Source organism: Nicotiana tabacum, chromosome 1, assembly GCF_000715075.1.
Source record: "Nicotiana tabacum cultivar K326 chromosome 1, ASM71507v2, whole genome shotgun sequence".
Classification (NCBI taxonomy): domain Eukaryota; kingdom Viridiplantae; phylum Streptophyta; class Magnoliopsida; order Solanales; family Solanaceae; genus Nicotiana; species Nicotiana tabacum.
In genome coordinates, this window is record NC_134080.1 from 33,777,155 (window position 1) to 33,793,143 (window position 15,989).

A 15,989-nucleotide genomic window follows, 5' to 3' on the forward strand; every position below is an offset into this window, starting at 1 on the left:
GGTTCATCGTACACTTCGGGTTATGCATGTTAGTGATACAGAGGCAGTAGAGTTGGCTTCTTATCGGCTACGGGATTTAGCGGTTCTCTGGTATGATAGTTGGGAGAGATCCAGGGGTCCGAACCCTCCTCCAGCTGTGTGGAAGGAATTTTCTGAGGCCTTTCTTCGTCACTACTTGCCAGTTGAGATACGACGAGCTAGAGCTGATAAGTTCTTGAACCTTAGACAAGGTAATATGAGTGTGCGAGAGTACAGTATGCAGTTTGATTCTTTGGCAAGGTATGCTCCCCATATGGTGGCCGAGATGAGTGATAGGGTGCATATGTTCATGAATGGGTTGGGACCACATCTGATAAATGAGTGTACGACAGCCTCCTTGGTGGAGGGCATGGATATTTCCCGTATTCAAGCTTATGCCCAGACCCTAGAGGATCGTAAGCGCCAGCAGAGGGCAGTTAGGGAGCAGGATAGGGGCCAGCATAAGAGGGCGAGATTTGCAGGGTATTCTGATGACTTCAGAGGCCGCATCAGGCCACAGTTTTCGAGGAGTTCGGCGCCACCTTTAGCTAGTGCTCCTCCACAGTTTTCAGAGGCCTCGATATGATCGATCCTATTCTGGTCCAGGTTAGAGTTCGGGGGCATCTGGCTCGCAACATCACAGGGATACTAGTCAGATGAGACCCCCAATACCACATTGTGATCAGTGCGGCAAGGCCCACTTTGGACTGTGTCGTCGAGGTTCTGATGCATGCTATTCTTGCAGGAAGCCTGGCCATATGATGCGGGAGTGTCCTAATAGAGGAGGTGATGGTATGGCTCAGCCGACTGGATCTGTGTCTGGTTCTTCCTCATCAGTTCGACCTCCAGCACGGGGTTTTCAGCAGTCGACAGGTCGTGGTAGGGGTAGAGGTGCAGTGCCGAGTTCGAGTGGTGCTCAAAATCGAACCTATGCTCTAGTAGGTCGACAGGATCTCGAGTCGTCTCCAGATGTTGTTACAGGTATTATATCTGTGTTTTCTTATGATGTATATGCGTTGATTGATCCGGGATCTACATTATCCTATGTTACACCCTTTCTGGCTAATAAGTTTGGCATTGAACCTGAATTGATAAGTAAACCCCTCGCGGTATCTACTCCGATAGGAGATTCTGTGATTGCTAGAAGGGTATATAGAGGTTGCACTGTGATGATTTGTAGTCGTCAAACCTCGGCAAATTTATTTGAGTTAGAAATGGTTGATTTTGATGTGATAATGGGAATGGACTGGTTGGCCTCATGCTATGCAAATGTTGACTATCGTACGAAGATGGTTAGGTTCCAATTTCCGGGTGAACCCGTCATTGAATGGAAAGGGAACATTGCTACATCGAAAGGTAGGTTTATTTCCTATCTTAAGGCAAGGAAAATGATCTCAAAAGGTTACATTTATCATATCGTTCGCGTTAGGGATGCGGAGGCGAAACCACCTACTTTACAATCAATCCCTGTGGTCAACGAATTCCCAGATGTTTTCCCAGATGAACTCCCAGGACTTCCTCCTGAAAGGGAGATTGAGTTTAGCATTGATGTGTTGCCTGACACTCAACCGATCTCTATTCCTCCATACAGAATGGCCCCGGCAGAGTTGTGAGAGTTGAAGGTGCAGTTGAAGGACTTGCTAGATAAGGGCTTTATTAGGCCTAGCACTTCACCTTGGGGTGCACCAGTCCTATTCGTGCGGAAGAAAGACGGGTCGTTACGGATGTGTATCGACTATCGACAGTTGAATAAGTCTACTATAAAGAACAAGTATCCACTTCCAAGAATTGATGACCTGTTTGACCAACTCCAGGGTGCCAAGTATTTCTCTAAGATTGATTTACATTCAGGGTATCATCAGGTGAGGGTTAGGGAGAAGGATATTCCAAAGACGGCCTTCCGGACAAGATATGGGCACTTTGAGTTTTTGGTGATGTCGTTCGGGCTAACAAATGCCCCAACAGCTTTTATGGATCTCATGAATACTATATCCAGGCCCTATCTTGATGTGTTCGTGATTGTATTCATTGATGACATTCTAGTATATTCTCGTTCGGAGGCGGAACATGCGGGCCACTTGCGGATAGTATTACAGACGCTTCAGGATCGTAAGTTATATGCTAAGCTCTCCAAATGTGAATTCTGGCTGAACTCAGTAGCATTCCTTGGCCATGTGATATCTGATGAGGGTATTAGTGTCGACACTTAGAAGATCGATGCAGTAAAGAATTGGCCGAGACCTACAACACCATCAGAAGTCCGCAGCTTCCTAGGGCTAGCAGGATATTAAAGGTGGTTTGTAGAAGGATTTTCCTCAATATCATCACCATTGACTAAGTTAACACAAAAAGCTACCAAATTCCAGTGGTCTGACACTTGTGAACGTAGTTTTCAGGAGTTGAAGAATCGATTGATATCTGCACCAGTGCTCACTCTTCCTGAAGGAACAGAAGGTTATGTGGTATATTGTGATGCCTCAGGTATAGGTTTGGGGTGCGTATTGATGCAGCGTGGGAATGTGATTGCTTATGCATTAAGACAATTGAAGAAGCATGAAAAGAATTATCCAACCCATGATTTGGAATTGGCTGCAGTAATATATGCTTTGAAGATATGGCGGCACTACTTATACGGCGTCCATGTTGACATCTACACAGATCACAAGAGTTTACAATACATCTTCAAGCAGAAAGAGTTGAATTTGAGGCAGCGTAGGTGGCTTGAATTATTGAAAGACTACGACGTCGAGATATTGTATCATCCCGGTAAAGCCAATGTTGTGGCAGACGCTCTCAGCCGTAAATCAATGGGAAGCTTAGTACATATTGAGGCAGGTAGATGGGGGTTGATTAAAGAGCTTCATTAGCTATCCAATATGAGAATCAGATTGTTAGACTCTGATGACGGAGGTGTTACTATATAGAATACATCAGAATCATCTTTGGTAGCCGAGGTAAAAGCACGACAATATGAAGATCCTATCTTAGTACGATTAAGAGAAAGCATTCAACAGTGTAAAAGTATGGCTTTTGGGATCGGAAAAGATGGGGCACTGAGATACCAGAGCCGATTGTGTTTGCCTAATGTGGCAGGGTTGCGAGAGAAGATTATGAATGAGATTCATCAATCCCGATATTCCATCCATCCCGGCTCGACAAAGATGTATCATGATGTCAAGGAGCAATATTGGTGGGATAATATGAAGAAGTCTATTGCAGAATTTGTAGCCCAGTGTCCCAATTGTCAACAAGTAAAGATAGAACATCAGAAACCCAGTGGATTGCTTCAAAATATAGAGATTCCGACCTGGAAGTGGGAGGTGATTAATATGGACTTCATTATTGGATTACCTCGCTCTTATCATAAGTTTGACTCCATCTGGGTGATAATTGATCGACTTACAAAATGTGCCCATTTTCTGCCAGTGAAGACAACTTACACGGCTGAAGATTGTGCAAAGTTGTATATCAAGGAGATTGTTAGGCTTCATGGTGTGCCCATATCTATTATATCAGACCGAGGAGCTCAATTTACGGCTAACTTTTGGAGGTCTTTCCAGAAGGGTTTAGGCACACAGGTAAATCTCAGCACTGCATTTCATCCGCAGACTGATGGACAGGCTGAACGTACCATTCATACACTGGAAGATATGCTACGAGTATGTGTTCTAGATTTTAAGGGGAATTGGGATGATCATCTTCCACTCATAGAATTCGCCTATAACAATAGCTACCATTCCAGTATTAAAATGGCCCCATATGAGGCACTATACGGGAGGAGATGTAGATCACCAGTTGGATGGTTCGAAGTCGGTGAAACAGAATTATATGGGCCAGATTTGATTCACCAAGCTATTGAGAAGGTGAAAGTGATACAGGAGCGATTGAGGATGGCACAAAGCAGGCAAAAATCTTATTCTGATGTCCGACGTCGTGATCTAGAGTTTGAGGTTGGTGATTGGGTTTTCCTGAGGATCTCACCAATGAAGGGTATTATGCGTTTTGGGAAGAAAGGTAAGCTGAGTCCAAGGTATATCGGGCCGTATAAAATTCTTCGACAGATTGGACAGGTTGCTTATGAGTTAGAATTGCCATCCGAATTGGAATTTGTCCACCCGGTATTCCATGTATCTATGTTGAGAAAATGTATTGGAGACCCTTCTCGAGTCATCCCTATCAAAGATGTACAAGTTATAGAGGACCTATCATATGAAGAAGTGCCAGTGGCGATATTAGATCGGCAAGTCCGCAAGCTGAGAACAAAAGATGTAGCTTCCGTCAAAGTATTGTGGAGGAACAAAAATATGGAAGAAATGACATGGGAAGCAGAAGAGGAGATGAAGTCTAAATACCCTTACTTATTCCAGAATGAAGATAACAAGGATGCTGGTGGAAGACATGATACATTGGAAGAAGAAACGGCTCTATGAGGTAAGCAATAATTTGAGAATACTCCTCCTTAATACAAAATGGTGATATGTAGATAATGTAAATACGCATAATGCTTTGTGTAGCCTTGTGAAGTCATATGTTGGGCTTAATTACTTGCAAGTTTTGCTAGTGACCATTTTATAGGGGAAAATTGATCGGAAATTTGCATTGGAATCCACGATGATTTAAACTCCCCATAAACCCTTACATTCGAGGACGAATGTTCCTAAGGGGGGGAGGGTGTTACAACCCATATCCACATGTGTTAGTTCATGCCATATATTAGTTAACATAAATCCAAGAAGGAATTATCTTTGAGATGATAAGAAGTCAATCATATTGGTCTTAAGTGATACAAGAGTGTATAAGGGTGATTAACCAGTATTAGAAGTTAAACGAATCAAGGATGTTGTAACTCGTATTTTCAGGTAATCTAGCGGTTCTTGATACACTCAAGAGGTCATTTATTAAGGTATTTTAATCATATAATATCCGTATCATAAGTCTTGAAGTCAAACGAGTTATGAAACAAAAGTCGACAAAAGTTGTCGCAACTTAGGTTCATAATTTTACTTAAACATTAGGTCAAATGTTTCTAATCTTTTCTCATAATTTACAAGTAATTACGGGGTTATCTACCAACAAAATTAAAGATCTATGAGTCTAGTTTCCAACGCATTAAACCGTTCATCGATACGATCTCGGAGTAGAGAGATATTCGCATTTTCGTGAGACTGCGCCAAGCACCTCTCTATGGGGCCCACTAAGTCGGTTTAAGATATTTGGACCTATATAGGATGCCTCCAACCCGTTTTAAGTCATAGTTTTTCACTATTTTCAGACCTTAGAACCCTAGGAACATCCTCTCAAGGTTCTCTCAAGATTCAAGACCCAAAAAAGGGCAAATAACACAAATCAAGTGTCGGGAATTCCGTGGCGCTAGTAAGTCTCTTGTTCTTCTTGTTGTTGCTAATTTTTGTGTCGTTTCAGCTCGTGTGGGAGGTTGTTTTAAAGGGTTTATGTTCTGTAAATACTCCCTCATGTTCTTAATATCAATCCTAGGTGATTTCAAGCCTTCTAAAGTGATTCTAGTGCCGAAAAACACTAATTGATCGCTAGTTTCGCTTTTTTGTTGTTGTGGCAGCATTAGAGGGATATTTCATGGAAATTTAAGGTCAAATTGGAGTTGTTCTTTCTGTATAAAGGTAATGAACCTCTTACTCTATATGTATTTAAGATTATCCAAGTTGCGGCTAAGCCATTGAAGCTAGAACTTGTGAGATATATATCGAAAGGCTTGGTAGTAATGTTATTGTTTTGTGGACTGTTTTGCGTTGTTGTTGGGCTGCGTATTTTACTACTATCTTGTGGAGTTTTGGAGGAGGAAGGGTGTGGAGAAACACCATATATATGTAGGGTTATGGGCTGATAGTTATTCGTAACATTTCCAGGTTGTTTGACACGACTACGGTGGTCGTCGTATGTATGGAGTGATTAGGCTATGTGTGGACTATTTTGGGAGGCTCAATATGTTTATTATTGATGTTGTTTGGGCTGTTTGGTGACTGTTTTGAATGGTGTGAGGTCATATATATAGGGGAGGTACTTTCCGTTTCATCGTAAAATAGGTTGTGGTCGATACATAATAGTTATGACGCTTAAATGATAACGATAGTATCGTTTCTCTTATTGTAGACTAAGGAGTTTTGACAATTGCATAGCTTGAGATTGGGGCATTATATACAAGGTATGTGAGGCTATCCCTTTCCTTCTTTTGCACGACTCCGATTGTACATAATGTAATGAACGAGCTTCCAAGATACTCTACTCTTAGAAGCTAGCAGTACTTACATTGTTTTCCCTCTTATGGAACGATTGATGTTAATGTTACTTCTCTTATTCTTATGTTATCAATGTTGTTCGTACTTCCTAAATCTTATAAGGTTCATAGTGAAGAGTTAGTCCTAATAACGTATACAGAGGATACCGACCTTACGTCACTCCGAAAGGTTTAGAATGTGATTCCATGAGTCGAGCATGCATTATATATATGTATCTATTTTACTCTACCGAGCCACGCTATAGTTGGCCGGGTACAGCACCTATTGTGCAACCACTAATCAGTTGGGTTTTACCGAGCTCCACGTGGCCGGGTACGATTCTACCGAGCCTATTATGGCCGGGTACGATATGATGATAATGATGCCCACAGAGGCGAATGCTTTAAAGGTTTATGTATTTATACATATGTATCATGCATTTCATGTAAGTAGCCCTCAGAGGTACTAAGATGTTACAGGTTGTATATTCTCTATCCTTGCTTACATTACTGATCGTATTTATGGTTCCTTGCCTTACATACTCAGTACTTTATTCGTACTGACGTCCTTTTATTTGTGGACGCTGCATGTCGTGCTGCAGGTCCTGATAGACAGGCAGGTGCAGCTCCCCACCACAGTAGACTGTCCAGTTCAGCGGTGATTGGCGAGATCCCTTCTCCGGACTTGCCTTGGTCTTGGTATGCAATTTTTGTTATAGACATTATGGGTATGTCGGGGCCATGTTCCGGCTATGTTGCAACACTTATGTTCTTTTAGAGGCTCATAGACAGGTGTCGGCTCATGTATAGTTTGGTATGCCTTGTCGGCTAGTTTTTGTTGTATAGTCTTTCATAGTAGCGTGGTAGCTCATACCTTATACGTAGTTTCTTGATTGTCTGGTCATCCCCTGCTATGTATGTTCATGCCGTCATATTTTATTGCTGGTGGTCCATGATCTAGGTCTACCATTTATATTGATCTCGTCAGCCTTAAAAGATAATAATGAAGGTTAGATGAAATGTACGTTGGTGCTCGGCAAGTGTGGTCGGGTGCTAGTCATGGCCCTTCAGTTTGGGTCGTGACAAATTCTTCCCATTAATTCTGTGCCAATAAGGTTAGCCTACAGAGACAACTCATATAAATGAGAGATTGAAGATAATTAAAAAAAAACTTGTTGGTAAGAAGAGAAAATACCTTCAAAGTAGAATGAACTATGTCATTCATCATAGTTAAGCAGCTATGGCTCTCCATCTTCTTCTTCTCGATATCTCCAATTAGGGGCTCGAGCCAAATATCGGCTCTACCAGTCTTCCTCAAGAGGCTATGATTGGCAGGAACTTCCTGAGTAACACTTCTCATAGTCATACTTCCACTGCTAGAACCCGTCTCTGTACGATGAACAGAGGGAAGAGGAGCAATAGAAGGAATGGAAGGAGAAGATGAAGAAACAGGAATGGAAGGAGAAGATGTAGAAACCAACGCAGGAGCGAAAGCAGGTGCAGTAGAAACAGCCAAGGGAACGGACATAGGAGCGGTAGAAACTGGCAAAAGAACGGAAGTCGTCAAAGCTGGTAAAGAAATACTTACGATTGGTAGAGGAATGGAGGAAATAGGAACAAATGAGGAAAGAGGAGCTTCATCAAAAACAGGGCCGAGCTCGCCACTCCCGAAACCACTGTCAAAAAGATGCTGAATTGACTCATTATTATCTCTTGGTTCGGTGTCCTCGTCAGAATGAATCAAAATAGGCTCAGTGGTGGAGGTTCGAGCAGGAGTGTTTTCAATTTCATCATCAATGATTATTCGCCTCCTGACCCTTGGCCTGGTAATTAGGGAGGTACCCTCCTCTTTTTCTTTAGAACTTTCCTTTATAGCTTTCCTTTTTGGCAGCAAGGCTCGAGCCTTATCCAAATCAAGAGCAGCATTCGCAGACATGCGAATGGCCATAGCTACTTCAGTCGTCATTCCTCTAATGCCAAATCCTGATTAAAGGATGGATATACATGATCAAAGTTGAGCAAAAAATGCTTAACATGTAAAAATAAAAAAAACATATAAAAAGGGGGATACCATGTGTTTTGACCTTCCAGCCATGTAAGGAAGAAATTGATTTCCAAGTTCTTTGCTCCCTAGAAGCAATCTTCAAAAGTGAGTCTACCCAACCACGGAAGTTGGGAATAAGTTCCACATCTCCCATGGTTGCTACAAAAAACCAAGAAGAGACGAGGTTAAAAACAAAATTTCTTTTGAAATTCTCAAAGTAGGTACGGTAAATAAAAGGAAACCTACGTTCAAAATTCCACTTCTCAGGGAAGGGAATGTTTGTTTCGCCAATCAAGTCCACCGTACGAACAGCAACGTAACGGATATACCATCCACGATCTTTGTCATCTTCAGGATTTACCAAAACTTTTTTGCTCCTTGCAGTTAAGGTAAAAACCCCATGGCGTATTAAGTTAGGATGGTACAGATGAATGAGGTGAGAAAAGGTGAAATTGACATTGGCTTTGGAGGATAAATATCTCAAACAAACCACTGTTCTCCACACTAATGGACCGATTTGGGCCAAACAAATTGTAAAGAAACGACAAAAATCGAGAATAACTGGGTCAATCGGAGGATTAAAACCTAAAGTGAAGAGGTAAGTATAAACAGAAGAATACCCACTTCTAAAAGAGGAAATTCTTTGATTTGGGGAAGGAATTGACATTCGGAGACTATCCTTCCAGTTACAATCTTTTCTTATGGTGGGGATTGTAAGCTCGGTTACTATTGTGGGGTAAGTATCGGCTTTTTCTAAATTTGCAACTTGTTTTTGAAGAGACGTTTTGTCACTTTCAAAAGACAAATCGCTGGGAACTATTTCATCCACTGAGGGTTCTTGAGAAGAATCAAGAATTTCCCTACCTTTAGAAGAAGGGGCCTTTGGGATAGAACTCCTTGAAGAAGAACCAGAGGAGCCGCCTCGAGTAGATTCTAACCCTGTTCGAAGCCTACCTCCTCCGCCTCTTCTGTGTCTAACAGGGGCGTTGGGGAATTGATCTAGAATTGGAACTTTTTTACGGTTAGGGTTTGAAGAAGACATTGTTAAGAAGGAAGTGTGTGCTGAAGATTTGTGAAGAAGACAAAGGAAGAAAAAGTTATGTGTAAAATGGGAACCGTCAACCTTAGAAGTGTAATGATGGAAAGCATATAATAAAGGCAGCTATCACTTCGTAAATAGTGAGAATGAAGAAGTCTCGAAAAAGGGTGTGAATAGCGGAATCAATTAGAAAATGACACATGGGCATAACATTAAATGGAAAAGACTACTGAGGCGTTAATACTGTCATGAGCATTAATTGTGGCAAAAATTCCTTTTTCATGAAGATCCACTTCCCAATTATTTAATTGATAAATAAATGGAAAGTGGGGGGACTATCTGTATTGGGAAAAAACTGAGTTTATATTAAAGATGATGTGGCATGACACGTGGATTAATTAAATGGTCAAAGCGCAACAATTGACTAGGAGGCACGGATGGAGACAGCCACGGGAAGAAGAATTTAAATAGGCACGAGACGACGTATAGATACGAGTCTCGTACCAATTTAAATTATTTACAGCCAACGGATTAGAAGGCATTGAAGACAAAGATTTGATGACAGAAAGGAGTCCAAATTCATTATTAAATACTTGATACGTTACAAAATTGGTATTTAATAGGAATGATTGTATAACGGCTTATTTAATGTCATTTATTACTCATAATTATATCATTAAAGCTGAGGCTTCATTCCTTTACCTAGAATTATCTATAAAAGGAAGAAGTATCATCATTTGTAAGGACACGGAATACTATTGAGAATTCATTGAAATACACAACTATTTGCTTTCTTACCATCATTCTCAAAAAGTATTTTATTTTGTCTCCTGATTATCAGTAACCCGAATTTCTTTTTAGCTTTGACCAAAGACTCAGATTTTTGGTTAAACAATCACCTCACTCTTTTATAAAATGTCTTACAATTAGCATGTTTTGGAAAGCCATTAGACCTTAATACAAAGCATGTAAAAGACTTACGCAAAGCGAGAGTTGGAGTTTAGGATTGTAGATAAGCATAAAAAGATTCATTAGATTCGGGGAAAAAAAATAGCCATATTTACATCTGGTAATTGAAAAATAGCCACAGTTCCAAAGTTAATAGAAATTTAGTCATTCTTCATGTAAAGATAAAATCAGAATAAAAATACTCTTAAAAATCCGAAAATACTCCAGCATAATATAGGGGTTCGATTTTTTACATATGAGCTTCCACATAATATGTTAGAATTTTATAAAAAGATCTATTCATAAGCAAAGCAAAATACACTCAGATTTGGGGGGAAAAATTCATCATCGGAAAACCTTCGGAAAAAAATTGATGTTTTAAAATTTTAACTGGAAAAAGTTTTTTCAGCTTATATTCGTTTTTATTTCTTTTGCTCTTCCTCCACACATAAATTACACTTTCAAGAAATTTTATATATATATATATATATAACAAAATACACTTAGATCGGGATAAAAATCTATCGCCGAAAAAATAATATTTGTGAAATTCCAACGACCACCATTTTATGCCGCCGGTGACCAAAACAAAAAGAAAGAGAATGAAATAATCAAAAAAATGAGAATAATAAGAAATAAAAAAAAAGAAGAAAGAATAAAAAAAATACTAAAAATACATGTGGGGGCGCGTGTAGCTCACCATTTGCCAAGAGTTTGATTGTCAGCGTTAAGGGTGCAAATAATTACGTTTAAAATAAGTTTAGGGGGGTAATTAAGATTCTCGTAAAGAAAAAGTGTGTAGTTAGAAATCCGGGTATAGGTCAGGGGGTACTTATGTATTTTCCCTATATTTTTTAGAAAAACTTATGTGATTGGTGGATATTATATACAAGAGGAAAGACAAGGAAGAAGATAATTCCTCCGAAAATTCATTTCAAACAATACTATTAGGATCGTTTGGTTGGAAAGAAGTTAGCCCAAGATTAATTATTTCATGACTAATTATTTATCTTTTCATAGGGATAAAAAATACTACAATCCCAGGATAACTAATCTCGGGATTAATTATACTGCAATTTTCTCCCAACTAAACATGGGATAAACTCTTCTTAAATTTAATTTCGAAATTAATTATTCCTTATCCCTCGTACCAAACAAGTCTTTAACGTGCTTGTCCTTCTAAACCAAACTCCATTGCCTTCTTGATTAGTCCTTGGAGTTTTGCAATTTACTTGGTTCGTGACCATGTGAAGGCTAGGGTTCATTTGGTGCATGATCTTCCTTTTGGGGATCTCTATGTGGATCTCTCATGCACCTTCGGTTGAATTTGATTATCTTTAATTTTGATTTATATTGCAGGTTAATTTTAATATTTTACGTTTTATGTGACAGTTATCTTGTGAATGTGTTGATTCTTAGATACCCAACATTTGCCAGCTCCTATTACGTTATCATTCTTACAATTATTTTATAGAATTGTCTTTCACTTTGATAGGTTTTATTGTCAATAACTATCATACCATTATCTTGAAATACAAAGTTAGACATGTGAATTGTCTGTGTTTGCACTTTGCACATTACAATCCCATCTAGCCCTATCTCAACTTCAGTGTGTTGGTTAAATTGAAAATAATATATTTAATGTTACTCTACTTATTTGGATACACTTACCCTCTAAAGTAATGCTCAATAGTTTAAGATTTTATTAGTTCTCAAAAAATACTTTTACTTCAATTCAAAAGTACTTTTTTCCTTCTAAAAACTTAATCAACACACCGTGGGTGGAGGGGAAGGAAGGGGAGGGGGGGGGGTTGGCCAAAAAGAAACACGACCAAACAAGCTTTAAAACTATGAGTCACGATCATGAAACGCCTTTATATCTCCGATCAATATTGCATAACGATTCCTTTGTACATATATTATTATACTATTTATATATTTAAATCATGTCTATTCTTTGACACATGTTGATTTTGTATTTTGCAAATTTACATCTTACTACTATTTTTCAAAGATAACACTCTAATTTGGATGGTTCTGTGACGATCCTATTTTCTCCTATCTTGATTACCACAAATTCTATATTTGATAAAAATTGTATTTGTATACAACAATCGGATTGTAGCGAGGGTTCTCAAAAAAAGCACGGGCTAACCCGAAGATTTGGAACCTTGGCTTAGCAATGAATGACGGGAAGCTCTTGGAGCTTTTACACCAACAACCTATATAGTAGTATTTGATGGAATCCAAAAGTTCTCAGTTTTGACAAGATTAAATGATCAAAATTGCTAAAGATATTTGTAAGGTATGAATTACAACTAAATATCTGTTTTAAGAACCTATGTTTAAAACATATTCAGCTATTTAAATGTAATTTAAATTTTAACCAATTTTAGCAAAATACACACGGCTTATACAATTTTTGGTGTTCCTGCTACTTCTTCTTCTTTAGAAAATTGCATGAACATAACTTCAGACTCAAATGTCTAGGATTTGAAACTTTAAACGGGCAATTTCAATTTCAAACTCGACTTTAATGCACAAAAGTAGGGTGAGAAGGAAAAGTAAAAGGAAAGTCACAGACAATGACCATTTTTGCTAAATTTTTACGATCTCTATCTTTGCTACAGGGACGTAGTATACTACGAGAAGCAGGGTGAAGCTGTTGTTGAAAAAAGTTAAAACCCCCGCCTGATCCAGTAGGAGCGCCAGTACCGCTTCTAGGATCCGACATTTTTGTAGAATCTATTTGAGCTTGTATCCATAAAGGTTTGTGTTCCTTAGCTAAATGTCTGGTTAAACCACATCCCACTTGATTTTCCATGTGCAAATCGTGCCTTAAATTTTGCACATATAACAACTCTGTTGACTTTATCATGTTCAAAAAATTTCCATACAAGTGATGTTTTGTACGTTCAGCCTTAACCTTACCCCTTACAGGAGGTAAATGGGGTAAAACTCCAGACCGAAATTGATTATGAGTTAGAGCTTGTGTTGCTGGACTAGTGGGTGTTTCATCTAATTATTCTTCCTCATTAAAAAAAATGAGAAAATGCATAAGTACCCTCCTAATGTATACCCGGATTCCCAACTACACACTTTATCTTTGCGGGAATCATATTACCCACCTAAACTTTTTTTAAATAGAATAAATACCACCCTAAAACTAGACAATCAAACTCTTGGCAAATAATGAACTACACGCGCCCCCACATGTATTTTTAGTATTTTTTTTATTCTTTCTTCTTTTTCTTATCCTTTTTTCTTATTTCTTATTATTCTCATTTTTTTTGGTTATTTCATTCTCTTTCTTTTTGTTTTGGTCACCGATGGCATAAAATGGTGGTCATAGGAATTTCAAGAACACCATTTTTTCGGGCGATTTTTTTTTTCGTCGACCGGCGATAAATTTTTATCTCGATCTAAGTGTTTTGTTTTATATATATATAAATTTTTCTTGAAAGTGTAATTTATGTATGGGAGGAAGAGCAAAAGAAATAAAAACGAATATAAGCTGAGAAAACTTTTTTCAGTTAAAATTTCAATACATCATTTTTTTCCGGCGTGGGAAGGTTTTCCGATGATGAATTTTTTCCTCCAAATCTGAGTGTATTTTTCATTGCTTATGAATAGATCTTTTTGAGAGTTTAATTTGTGTGTGAAAAGGGTAAAAAGAGGAAAAGGAAAAGGAAAAACAAAATAAATGGAAGAAAAACGGTTAGACAAAGTCGCTAGTGAATGAATATCCGCCGGAATTAGAGAAGAAACGAAAAAAGAAGTAAAAGAAAAAAGACAAAGAAAAAAGAAAAGGAAATGGAAATGGAAAAGGAAAAAAAGTAAGAAAAAATGGTAAAAAAGAAAAAAAAATCTGAAAATCGTTTTTTCTTGCTTCTCACTCTCCTTTGGGAGGGTGAAATACACACACTCTGTCACGTCAGCGTTAAGGGCGTAAATAATTCTACTTTAAAATAGTTTAGGAGGGGTAATAGGATCCCCGCAAAGATAAAGTGTGTAGTTGGGAATCCGGGTATTGGGGGGGGGGGGGGAGGTACTTATGTATTTTTCCTAAAAATATCATTGTCAAATTGTCTTTATAAAATTTCATGATGTAGTTGTTCTCCCAAATGAATATTATAAAATGCGGAAGCTTGGAAAAATGAAGTTTCATCAACATAAGTCATTTCATCTATATGTTTTCTAATTCTGGGAGAAGGATTAAGATTAATACAATTAGCACCTTTACTACTTTTTTTAACTACTTTTTAAAAATGGGCTGGTTATACCAAGTACATTTTTAGGAGCCATAATTTCAATACGAAAATAAATTAGAAAAGTTAATACAAAAAATAAACATACAAATGGAATACGAAAATAGAACACGTAAAATAAAACAAAAATTAAGTACTAAAATGATACGCAAAAATAAAATATTAAAATTAGGAGATGGAACGAATACACTGTGATTAAATATTGAAACTTGAGGAAATTAACCAAAAAATTGCTCCAAATACTTGACGAATTAATTTGAAGCTTGAAAGTTGCTCCAAAAATTTGCCTAAATACTTGAAACGTAGTTGATTGTGAGAAAATTGAGAAAAGAAGACAAAATTACAGAATAATGCACTTCATAAGTTGACCTTGCACTATTTTAGCCCAGTTATAAATTTGCAAATGTGTAGCCAAATATCAATAAGATCTTTTCTTTTCCCATTCCCTCTAATTATAACAATCTCATTTATTCCTACATACCCCTATTGTAGCTCTTTCCTCATTTTTCACCCATAAATATTTAATTTAATTAATGAAAAAGAATCATATGCAAATAAAAACTGAAAAGAAAAATCAGTTCCTCATTCAGTCAACACTTATTCGTGCCTTCTTCCATAACCAATACTTCTCTATTTTTATTATTTTAAATTTTGTATATCTTCAGGTTTATACATACCTATCACAATTGCAAAACGCAAAAACAGACACGAGAAACCTAAAATCTCATCTCCTGTAATGTTAATCTTGTTAAATTTCGATTATGAAGTTGTGTTTATACACTATTATATACTATTTATACAATATTATACATTATTATACAAATGAATCCTATCAATGGAGCTTTACGTGTTCTTCTTCTTACTTGGACATCCTCTGAAATTTAACTCAAATATAGCCTAAAGCTATTCCAAATCACTTGAAATTTAAGTTTTGAACTCATCTTGATGATTCCAATCAATTGAAACAACACCCATTCCAAACAACTAAAAAATCAGAAAACTCAATTTATGAAATTTAACTCAAATATAGCCTATCACTTAAATTTAAGTTTTGAACTCATCTTGATGATTCCAATCAATTGAGACAACACACATTCCAAACAACTAACAAATCGGAAAACTCAATTTTTGAAATTTAACTCAAATATAGCCTAAATCTACTCCAAATCACTTGAAATTTAAGTTTTGAATTCATCTTGATGATTCCAATCAATTGAGACAACACCCATTCCAAACAACTAACAAATCGGAAAACTCAATTTCTGAAATCGAATCTTCGAACCACTTGTAATGATGACTTTTATTTTTCAAATCCTTAGTTAACCATTGAAATTCGAAAAAGAATTGAAAGAGAATAACAATAGTAGAGAATTTTTGTGGTGTCAAGGTTGACATGGGAATGAGAAGAAGAACAAAGAAAAA